We start from the raw sequence: 12,981 nt of genomic DNA, 5'->3' as shown, positions 1-12,981 counted from the left end.
AGCACTCTACACTTGAGTCAGAACTCCACTTCTGGCTTTTGGAGGAGGTAGTTTATTGGACACAAGAGTCTCATGGACTTTCCTGCCTTGGATGACTTGAAACCACATCCTCTCAGATCTATTTCCTGAATAGTTAGGACTAAAGACATGAGCCACTGGCACCCAGCTCATCTTTTATTTCTTTATTTTATTTTAATTAATTTATTCATTTGGTCAGTTGTGGGGCTTGAACTCTGGCCCTGGGCACTGTCCTTGCACTCTTCAGTTCAAGGTGAGCACTCTACCACTTGAGCCACAGTGCCACTTCCAGTTTTCTAGTGGTTTATTGGAAATAAGAGTCTCACAGACTTTCCTGCCTGGGCTGGCTTTGAACCACTATCCTCAGATCTCAGCCTCCTGAGTAGCTAGGATTACTGGTGTGAGCCAGCAGCACCCGGCTCCATCTTTTTTTTTTTTTTTTTTAGTAATATTTTTGATAGAAACAGGGTAGTCCAATGGTGTCTTCAATTTAAAAGAAAAAGCATATTTAGGAAGATGGTTTAGTGGTAGAGTGCTTGCCTAGCATGCATGAAGCTCTGGATTCGATTCCTCAGTACCGCATAATACAGAGAAAGCTCAAGTAGTAGAGCACTATCTTTGAGCAAAAGAATTTGTTCAGGGACAGTGCTCAGGCCCTGAGTTCAAGCCCTAGGACTGGCAAAAAAAAAAAAAAAAAAAAGAAAGAAAGAAAGAAAGAAAAAAGAAAAAAAAGTAAAAGCAGTTTCAAGGCTAGGAATATAATAGTATCTTCAAGGCAATGTGGTTTAAGGGCGAATTTTACTCTTTTTTAAAAAATCAGACAGCTTGGGAGTTCAGGAGGAAAGCTGGTGAATTATCCATAGGAAAACTATGATATAGATCATAGGAAGTGATTTCTAGGACAAACTCCTGCTCTTACTTCTTACTATAAATTCACTGTTCATTTTCCAAGTCTGGTCAAATATATACAAATATAATTCTAGGATTGTAAAAGAAGACTAGCTAGAACAAAAGTAAGGAAAACTGATAAAGGAAATTGCTGTACAACTAAATATAAACCTATTTTTTTAATATTCAGGAAACATAGTGTCTTTGAAAATATTGTCTGGTATAATTTGAGGTTGGTTGTTTTAAGCAGCAGTTACAGAGAATAAACTAGAAAAATATGCAGATCTGTAAGGAACTACAGTAAAGAACGTGGAATAAAGCTTGTGCTATACCTGTGCTGTTACTTAGAAAGAAATGCTGTGGAAGCTGATTGCCATGGTAACCAATAATCTTTTTCCTGAATGGGGGAAGAGAACAACCATGAGGAAAATATTTTAAATGAGCTGCCTCATTTTTGTGACTCTTGGTGCCAGCTAGGAAGAAAACAACACCCAAGGTATTCAAGACAGCCATGCTTATGAAAGGAAATTGCCTTCTTTTCAAAAGAGATGTGTCTGAAATAGAAATTCTAAACTAGTTCAAAGAGAGATAAGGATTTAACATGGCAATAGCAAACTCACAGAATCAAAACATAATTGGTAAAGAGTCTGACATGGCTGAAGCAGAGAAAAGCAATACCTAGAACCTGTGTTAAAGGTTCTGGCAAGCAGAAGATGTCAGAGAGATTCTTAGCATTTGAGGATTTCAATCACAATATTTCAGGAATTTTTTGTGAGGTTTTTATTTCTTTTAATGTGGTTTTAACTAAATGTTAAAATGGAAATGGTAAATAAATCTGTATTAATCAAGGCTCTCCAAAGAAACAAACCAATAGGATAAAGTTATATTCATAGTGCTATATAGAGATGTAGCTCATGCTTATAATCTTACCTATCCAATAGGATCTGAGGATTGAGGTTTGAAGACAGCTTAGGCAGAAAAGTCTGTGAGACTCTTATCTCCAATTAACCAGAGGTGGATGTGTGGCTCAAATGGTAGAACATCAGACTTAAGTTTAAGTCTTGAGTGAGAACCTCAGGTCCTGAATTCAAGCCCCAATATGCTCCCTCTTTTCCCCCCAAGAAAAAATACAGATTATGGATGGATAGGTAGGTAGGTAGGTAGGTAGGTAGATAGATAGATAGATAGATAGATAGATAGATAGATAGATAGATAGATAGATAGATAGACAGACAGACAGACAGATAGAATGGTTGTCATATGGAGACCAAGGAATCTTATATCTGCAAACAGGAAAACCAGGGAATCTAGTGATAAATTGTGCTTCAGTCTAAAAGAACTAATGTCCAGAGGAGCCAATGCTGTCGACCTTAGTCCAGCTGAAAGTCTTGAGAAATTGTAGTTTGAATGTTCACAATCAAGAGATGATTGTTCCAGCTCTAAAAAAAAAAAAAGAGCATTCTCCTTTTCTCTGCCGTTTTATTCTACCTAGGCCCTCTAGAGATTATATGGTGTCTGTCCACATTAGAAGTAATAGATCTATACTTTACTGATTTAAATGCCAGTCTGCTCTAGAAATACTCTCATGAAGAGACCCAGAAATAGTTCTCTAGTAGCTCTCTAGGTACTCCTCAGCAAAGCCAAGTTGACACCAAAATTAATCCCCATAAATCAGTTACCTTAATAATGGATTACACTATCATAAATTTGAGTACATATGTGATAATTTGCCTATATACAGTATAATTTGTCTATATTTATTGATTCATATGTTTTTGTAACTGTATAAAAAGGATTGAACTCAGGACCTTTTACTTGCTATGTAGGTGCCCCACAACTGGAGCCACACCTCCAGACCTTTTTATATTTATTACTTTTCAGATAGGGCCTCACATTTATTCCTGGGCCAGCCTGGACTACAGTCCTATCTGTGCGTTCCACTTAGCTGGGATGGAGCTGAGAATGTGGCTTAGTGGTAGAGTGCTTGCCTAGCATGCACAAAGCCCTGGGTTCAATCCCTCAGTACCACATAAACAGAAAGAGCAGGAAGTAGCACTGTGTCTCAAGGTTAGCACCTTGAGCAAAAAGAAGCTCAGGGACAGTGCTCAGGCCCAGGACTGGCCAAAAAACAAAACCAAACCACTTAGCTGGGATGACAGGAGATACCACCATACCTAGCTATTAGATGAGATGATAGTCTCATCAATTTTTGCCCAGGGTAGCCTGGACCTTAGTCCTCCCAATCTCTACCTTAGAAACAACTAACATAACAGGTATCAGACATGGGCACCCAGTTATATTAGAAGCTTGTTAGGCTGGCACTCTAACTCTTGAGACACACCTCTATCCCAATATACTCAGCTTTTTACTGATTGAATGAGTCTCATGAACTTTTTGCTTAGACTGGCCTTAATTTCAATTCTCCTAACTTCAGTCTCCTGATTAGCAAGGATTATAGGTATGATCCTCCACACTGGTCTTATGTATTATCTTTTTAAAATTTGGCTATGGTCTCATGGCTGCCAGATTATTTCATTTCCAGCATTATATTTAGACAAAGATCATCTAATGCAAAAGGAAAGGGAAGAAGATTGAGGAATTGTTCTCCTTTAGATTTGTTTCTTACCAAGGAGAAAATTCAAGAAGCTTCATACCTCCCAAGTCTCATGTCTCACAGATCAAAACTATACTAATATACTTAATCAGTAAGAGTTTTGGTAAAGGGTTTTCATGACTGGCTTAGACATTCTGGTTTATTCAATTATTTTGTGATCTAACAAAGTTATAACTCTTACAACAAGAAAGAAGGACCAAACTGATCTTGATCAAACAAAGCCCATTGCTACACAGTCTAAAGGCACTGTTACTCCAATTTCTCTTCAAATATGGCAGACTTGCTGCAAATATAGCACCTTTGCTCTTTCCTTCTGCCTGGAACATACATCTGACATCTTCACATAGTATATTCTTCTTCAGCATCTAGTTCTGTGTTCAGATTGCATCCTTCAGAGAGATCTCTTAGATATTCTTTATAAAATATCTGTATATCTACAGCACTATCCAATCATTTCACTTGCTTTATTTTAATTTTATGTTTAGCACTAGCTAGCATAACAATATATTTTATTAATTTACTTGTAGAATATAGCCCTATGAAGAGAAACTTTGACTCTCTGATTAACTTTCCATCTACAATAGCAAAACAATGTCTAGCACATAGCAGGTATTCCTTAAATAGTTTCCAGTTATTCTTAGGAAGAATTACTTGATCATATCTGCTCTTGACAGAAGAAAGAGGTTTAGAAGACCATATACCTAGCTCTTGGAATCATTGAGAAGACAGATGAATCTAGGTTGGGGGTCCTAGGAATAAGAAATGGTAGGAAAAAGTATACACACTAGGTACTTTGAGGGAATTTCATTAAGCTGTTAGTCTTTTACATAGGAAGGATTAGGGTTAGGAAACTATTAAAAGAGCAGAACCTGGCTCAGCAAGGCAGACTGCTTCTTCTGCGCCTAAAAGGACAGGAGGAAGAGGCAGTAGTAGGAACATAGAGAGGACTGTGGGAAGAGGGCTTCCTGCACAGGTATGTCCTTTACTTAAGGGTCACAGCTAGGCCTCAGAGGCAGCCCAAGAAATACCTTAACTCTCCTCCTCACTCTACTGTTCATCTCCTACTAGTTCCTCATAAAGCAGAAACACAGGAAGTTGAATACAGGAATCCACTGATGTTGTCCAAACTGATTGTTATCTTGAGGCAAAGAGCAGAGGAAAAGAAGCCTTCACAGTGGATCTGGAGACATAAATAGAAGATATCTAGCCCAAATTGTATTCCATGTGTCATATATATAGATAAACATGGATATATTAAAGTTTGGTACATAGGAAAAAAGTTGCATAACAGAATAGAACTACAAATTAGTGTGCCCTTGAAGACATATTTAAACTTTGACATAAGAGGTCTACTTCAAGGAATTTATTCTATAGATATATTTACCAAGTGTTCAAAGAAACACAACTTTTAAAAAATACTGCTTTAAAATGAATAAAGGAGAGACTCAACCTTTATGTCATCATTATAGGAGTGGCTAACAGAATGATGATATAATCATATAATGAAATACAACGCAGCTGTTTAAATGAATGAAATAGAACCATAGGAAATATGCTTGATACAGAAGAAAATTCTGAGTGGTTACAATCAACTAAATTGTGGCTAACTTCTCGGAGTGGAAGTATAGATTTGAAAGAGATTTAAATTTTTTTCCTTAATATCATTTACATTGTTTTTAAAAAAAATTATTTTTTTATTGTGAAAATACTGTACAGAGGGGTTACAATTATATTGGTAAGATAGTGAGTACATTTCTTATCAAGCATTATAGCCTCTTTTGTTTACCCTTCCCATCCCTTCCCATCCTCCCTTCCCCTCTACCCAATCCTCCCCCCCCCCCAAGTTGTAAAGTTCGTTTTTCGACATGACAACTTGTACTTCTCATTGTTGCAACAGGTCTACCTGTATCCTTATTTAAACGACTTGTTTTTCCCCTTCCCCTCCACAAATTATACCGACATCAAATACAATGAAAGCAGGGGTTATACTGTGGGGGAGTACATTGTTTTTTAAACCATGAGTACATATCAAAAATACAAAACCAAACCAAACTTTTAAAATGTTATTAAAATACATAAATGTTTAAAATTCAATTTTAATAGGTTAGAATAGACATTAATAAACATTTAATTTTCCTATCCCTTTCATAGTATTTTTTTAAAGAAAGTACTATAACTTTACAGAATACAATTATAAAAACAAAAAATAGAAGCAAGTTATTTTATTGGAAACAATAATTCCATTGTACTGTCCACTGATGAAACAGGATCTGGATATAAGAGAGATTCTGATGAAATAGCAGAATAACCAAGGTGACTAGAACCAAGAGAAAGTTTTGAGGACAAACAGATGTTTAATTTGTTTAACACAAAGTCAACGGGAGAGGTAATTGTTGACATCATAAAGCATAGATAACAACTACATGAACAGCACACCATGGTATATTAAAAGATCAGTACTAAAACTTAGTAAAAGGCAGATTTCAACTCAATGTGAGAAATAATGCAAAAACCATTAGATCTATACGAATGAAATTGGTTTCCCTGAGAATAATTGGCTGAGCTGTTCCTCACTAGATTTTCTGAAGCAGAAACTAGCTGTAAGACCAGTTATTGGGATGATTTAGAAAATATGCTTTTGTCAGAGAAGAGCTTGAATGATGAGATCCCTACAATTGTTTTTTATTCCAATATTTTAAGACAACTCACATATGATTTTACATCACAGCAGTCCTTGCCCATTAGATACTCTGCATTGTCTCCTTCTGAGAACTCATCGTTTCTTGAGATTGTCAGCCATTGCCACTGTACAACTTACTTTTCCCTCTTTTTTCCAAGCTGAGCCTCCCATATAAACCTACTGAAAAGCCCATTTGTATTTATTTTCCTTTGTGTGTTTGTTTATGTTAGGGTCTCCCTATGAAGCATATACTAGCTGTGAACTTGTGAACCTCCTTCCAAGTGATGGGATTAGAGGACTATGTGCCACCAGGCCTGGCTTCCATTTGGATGTTCTTTAAAGCTAAAGAAAATTATGAACATTAATCCTTCTTACATATCTTCTTGAGGTTCTTCTTATCTCTTTACATGATAAGTCAAACAAGAGTAATGTATTTAGCCAAAAAAGAAAAACATGATGTCAGCACTTGTGATTTATACCTATAATCCTATTTATTCAAAAGGATGGGATCTGAGAAACCAAGTTCTAGAGTCAACCCAGACAAATCCTTAAAACTCTTATATACAATTTACTAGCAACAAGGTTTTCTAGTAGTTTATTAGAGATAAGAGTCTCACGGACTTTCCTGCCTGGGCTGGCTTTGAACTGTGATCTTCAGATCTCAGACTCCTGAGTAGCTGGGATTACAGGCGTGAGCCACGGGCACCGGGCTCTAAGTTTTCTTATATGTAAAATGAAGAGTAAATAACATTCCCTATTTTATAGAGTTATTGAGAGTTTATCAAACAAATACAAACACAGCCTTAGAGCATTGGTTGGCATAAAGAAGCAATTAGAATATGTTAGTTATTCCCCCCATTTTTGTCAATAGTTTGGTTTGAACTGTGGGCCTTGCACTTGTCCTCATAGTTACTCTTATCTATGTGGTACTCAACCACAACAAATGTTATTTTTGAGACTTTTATATTTTATTGGACTACATATTATTGTAAACAAAAATTCAAAACAAATATATATGAATAAAAATATAACTTTTTCTATTATATAATATGTATATTCTCATATATTTCTTTTTTTGTTTTTTATTTTTATTTTATTGTTAAGATGCTGTAAGGAGGGGTTCCAGTTACATGACTAAGGCAATGAGTACATTACTTGTCGATCATTGTTACCCCTTCCTTTCCTTGTTGTTGTCCAACTATCATTTTTCAAATATACAGTTAGTAAAAGTTTTTCTTATTATCAAAACCTTTTATAATCACTATTACATAAAGAAATGGATTAAGATTATAGAAGCTATTTGAAAAATGTAACATGAATATCTTAGATGAAAGCATGTCTATATGTATACGTATAATTTACAATCACTTGAAATTCTTCTAAATAAAGCAGAGTTCACTATTTGATCTCATATATTTAAAAGAAATACTTTATGTGAAAATGCTCATCATATTTTATCTCTAGGTAATGGAGTGTTGAAGTTTTTCTTTATAACTTTGTGCATGTTCTAAATTCTGTCATGTAGTTGTGTGCTACTTCTAACAAGAAAAAGTGTTATCTTTAAAGATAAAAGTACTTTTTTTTTTATCAGAATCCATTTTGCACTGAACAAAGAAGAAAGTAGAAATAGAAAGAACTTGAGACTCCAGTGACATGAAAGATTGCTTTTGAAACATCCTGAAATTATATTTTTATTGGTTTTAACAAGATTTACAGCCTACTCAAAAATGCAATAGAGTGGGCACCACAAAACAAATTTATTTGAAAGTACCAACATCAGCACATGAATAGTCATGACATTTGGCAGATGTCCTTACTGAAAAATAGTTTTTATTATCTATAATAGTGGGTGTTGTACTAACAGGATAACCTACATGAACAATAAATCGAAAATATTTTAAAAGTAGAAATTCAAGACGATTAAAGATATAAGATGAAAGGTATTTTAATGAGGGTGCCTTTTGTTATGTTAATAGCAATCACAATCAAATACCAACATGAATTTTAAGAATATTGGTAAGTTCTTGTATCAAATAGGAATGCTAAAAACATGGAAGAAAGAGTCAAAGTGTGTGCTTAAGTCCTTTCGGTTTATGCAGGAAGTACGGGTAAGTTGTTATTAATATACTTGAACCTCAGTGTCCCCTAATGTTAGCAATAGTAATACCTGAAGGACTTATTATAAATAATTAAACTATAAATTCCCAGGACATAGTAAATGTGCTCTTTATATATAAAAGATAGCTTATTTTTTTCATCCTTTCCATTCATTTTTAGTATTTGTAATCAGCTACTTAAGAGGAATCTTACAAGGGTTGAGGTGTAGTTCAATGGCAGAGTGCTTGGTTTGAGTGTATTAGAACTTGGTTTAGTTTCTAGTATCTCAAAAATAAGGAACTATAGAAACAGAAAAACAACAACAAAAGCAAACATGAGATTATGTAAGAATTAGAGAAAGTGATTTTTTAAATGTTTTCAAGATGCAACCTTTCCCTTTAAAGCATTCAAAACCTATGAACTTCTTAAACATAGTATACCAGCTCTGTGATCTTCTTACATATAAAAAGCAAAGTAAAACAATATCATCCAAATAAAAAAAATTTTATACTTCATACTTAGATGATCTCTGAAGTCCCTTGAGCTACTATATTGTAGTATCTTGTAGTTATAAACTGAACTATAGATTATCATTGGCCTTGGATTTATCACATAGATGCAAGAGTAAATTTCTAGCCTGAGTACCTTTGATTGCTCAGTCTTATTATGCCCTTCAATGACCTTTAGAGATCTCAGAATGGGCCTCAATGCTTGCCCATAAGTTAAGTGAACTCTTGAAAGTACATTAGAAAGTAGGAGTATCTGTGCACATCTGTAATCCCAGCACAGGGAAGGATAAGGCAGGGGGATGGCAAGTTTGAAGCCAGCACAGTTTTTATAGAAAGTTTGAGGTCAGTCTAAATTATACAGTGAGACTCTGTCTCAACAAAACAAAACAAGCCAAAACAAAAGGCATTAGTATGCTTAACAATAATTTTTTGGTAATCCATCACAAAACATTTGCCATTAAGAGAAAAAACTGCATTCATAGATCTTCTGCCTATCCAGCTCTTGCAGGAAGCATAAGGAAATTCATATTCAGAGAAAAATGGGCTACCTCTATCATTAGCCCAGTACCTACTTAGCATATAATGAACACTGAGGCCCACCTATTGCACCCCACTAAATAACACCATCACTCCTAGAGCCCCTCACCCAAAAGAGAATCAACATTTCTGGACATAACTGTAAAGAAATGTGAGCTGGGGGACTGGGAAGGGGGCTCAGTGGTAGAGTGCTTGCCTAGCATGCATGAGACCCTGGGTTCAGTTCCTCAATACCACATATACAGAAAAGGCCGGAAGTGGCTCTATGGCTCAAGTGGTAGACTTGAGCTGAAGAGCTGAGGGACAGCACCAAGGCCCAGAGTTCAAGCCCCATGACCACCAAAAAAAAAAAAAAGAAAAAAGAAAAAAGAAATGTGAGCTGGGGTCTTTCAACCATTGCTATTTTTGTATTTCCTACATGAAGAATTTATGATCACCTATAAATATCATCTTTGAACTTGTGTGTCTCCAGATCACATAATTTTTAAATATTGACTCAACACAGAGGGATCTCTGTTATAATAACCCTGTTATTTATGCTTCTTCAAATTAAGATGTATTTCTTGAGTCATATATCTTCTTTCTTCATATTAAGCCAGTTCCCTAACTATATGTAGTGAAAGGGGAAAAAAAGCACTGTCACTACAATCTTTAAACCTTTTTATTTAATAGTACGAATAATCTTTATACATGAGACTATTTAGGAAGTCTTTTATTTGTAAACTTCATCTGGTTGTTTTTTTGTTTTTTGTTTTTGGCACGGTGGTCATTATTTTCCTAAAGAACCCATAATATGTCTACATGAACTTCTCTTATATGCTATAGTACCTTTTCCTCAGTAGATTGCTTTACATGAACTTCCTTTATAAGGCATGGTACCTTTTCCTCAGTAAATTGTTTTTACATTTTTTATTGGTCCTGAACTTTAATTACAGGTCCAACTAGTTCATGAAGTATTCTTGATACTATCTGTAAGATTACACAGCTAAACCTGAAATTCATTTTTTAGACAGAATTCAGATAGTTCATCTATTAGTCTTCTGAAAAATTGACCTAACAGGTTATACAACTGGCTACCATTGCAGTTTTACTCTTGATATGCTTTTTAAAATACAGGCAAATAGATCAAGAACTATTGATTCAGGGGCTGGGAAGGTGGCTCAGTGGTAGAGTGCTTGCCTTGCATGCATGAGGCCCTGGGTTCGATTCCTCGGCACCACATAAGCAAAAAGAAAAAAAGCCGGAAGTGGCGCTGTGGCTCAAGTGGTAGAGTGCTAGCCCTGAGCTGAAGAGCTGAGGGACAGTACCCAGGCCCAGAGTTCAGGCCCTACGACCGGACCCCCAAAAAAAAAAAAAAAAAAAAAGAACTATTGATTCATCTCTTTGTTGTGTGTTCACTAGGTCCTGCGTGCTTCTCACTATTTATTAATAGAAATATACTCCCCATATTGGGTATAAGTGGTTCATGTCTATTATCCTAGCTACATGGGAGACTTAGAGCTAAAGATTATGGTTCAAAGCCAACTCAGGTAGAACTCTCCAATTAACCAGTAAAATACCAGAACTGGAGGCATGTTCAAGTGGTAGAACACCAACCTTAAGTAAAATAGCTAAGGAAGAAAGTGAAGCATTAAGGTCAAGCCCCAGTATCAGCACAAAAAGAAAAGAAAGAAAATAAAAGAAATAGCCCTCCCCTTACATCCTTTCTTAGTGCTTTATGCTTTTTAAATGTCTTCTCAACTTTTTAATAGATCCAACAATTTCAATTGCTGATCATGAAAATATAATTATTATTTCTATAATCTTACAACTGCTATTTTAAAAAACCCTACTAATTGTTTTATGCCCATCCTGGGCCTTGAACCAGCCTGGGTGCTGTTCCTGAGCTTTTTTCTCAAGGATACTATTCTACCACTTGAACCAAAGCCCCAGTTTTAGCTTTTGTGGTAATTAATTGGAGATGAGAGTCTCACAGACTTTTCTTCTTTGAACCAGGATCCTCAGATCTCAGTCTCCTGTGTAGGCAGGTTACAGGCATGAACTAATGGAAACTGGCATTCCATTAATTTTTAAAATTTATAATTTGAAAATGAAACTCTTAGGGCTGGGAAGGTGGCTCAGTGGAAGAGTGCTTGCCTTGCATGCATGAGGGCCTGGGTTCGATTCCTCAGCACCACATAAGCAAAAAGAAAAAAGCCGGAAGTGGTGCTGTGGCTCAAGTGGTAGAGCACTAGCCTTGAGCTGAAGAGCTGAGGGACAGTGCCCAGGCCCAGAGTTCAGGCCCCACGACCGGACCCAAAAAAAAAAAAAAAAAAGGAAGAAAATGAAACTCTTAGATAATATTTCTTTGAAAAAGATGGGGTAAAAAAGTTTATTCACTTAGTTAGGTCTGTTGTATTCCTTCATATTCTAATTACTTTCCTTCATTCTGTAATTCTGTTTTGGGGGATTTATTTTTTTGTACTGGTACTGAAGTTTGAACTCTGGGCCTAAAGATCTTACTTGGTTTGCATTCTACTACTTGAGCCTCAACTCCAGTACCTTTTCTGATTTATTTAAAGATTCTCTTCTTGGTTTAGAATTCCATTCATAATCCCTCTCAAGTTCTTTTTTGCCCACCTTTTATGACTAAATTATCAATTAAAAGAAAACCAAAACAATTTTATAATTAACTTGTAATAGCTTTTATTTATTGGGCATCCACTATATATTTAACATTTGCTAATACTTTAATGTTTACTTTCTTAGTCTATTGCAGTAGATAGTTTGTAATTATTTTATAGGAGAGGAAATGAGATAGCAGAAAAAATTTGTCATTTCCCTAAAGTCCAGCTAGATTTAAAGCTACCTAATTCTGAATCTTTGACTTTAACCTTTATGCTCTTTTGCAATCTAATAGGAGTTAAATAAAACATTTCTAAAAGTATGGTTAACTGGATTAGGATACAGACTATTTGAACTCTATTCTGGTTCTGCCACAACTATGTATTTAATAAAGGGCAGGTGACTTAAATCTAAGAGCTGTTTATCTGTTAAATGGTAGATCGTAAGACTTTTGGTGTCTTCTAGCTCTGTAGTTTTACTAATATAAATATTTATTAACCTATATAGTCACAAATAAATGTGAAATTAAAATAAATTTACATTTAAAGTTTAAATACAAAGAATAGTTTGTTATTCTCTTCCTGTTTCTGTCTTGGTCTCTGTCTTTGTCTCTATGTCTGTCTCTGTGTGCCTGTCTGTCTGTCTTCTGTTTCTCTCTTTTTGCTGGTACTGGAGGTTGAACTTAGAGCCTGGGTAATATCCCTTAGCTCTTTTGTTCAAGGCTAGCACTCTGCTACTTGAGTCACAGCTCCACTTCTGGCTTTTTGCTGGTTAATTGGAGAGAGGGGTCTCATGGACTTTCTTGCCTGGGCTGACTTTGAACCTGGATCCTCAGAACTAAGCCTCCTGGGATTGTAGTGAGCTACCAGTGACTAGACAGTTTGTTGTTCTTCGGAACAGTTTCTGTACCATAAGAAATATATAATTATTTTATTTTATAGAACTTAATAAAGAAATCCAGAGATGTTCATTAATTAGTAGGTCCTTACTTTTGAGTGTAATGGCAGCAGTGTGTGTAAATGAATTTTATTTAT

The sequence above is a fragment of the Dipodomys merriami genome, unplaced genomic scaffold, assembly GCF_024711535.1.
Source record: "Dipodomys merriami isolate MVZ:Mamm:240054 unplaced genomic scaffold, mDipMer1.0.p SCAF_20, whole genome shotgun sequence".
Lineage (NCBI taxonomy): Eukaryota > Metazoa > Chordata > Mammalia > Rodentia > Heteromyidae > Dipodomys > Dipodomys merriami.
This window is presented reverse-complemented; position numbering follows the sequence as displayed.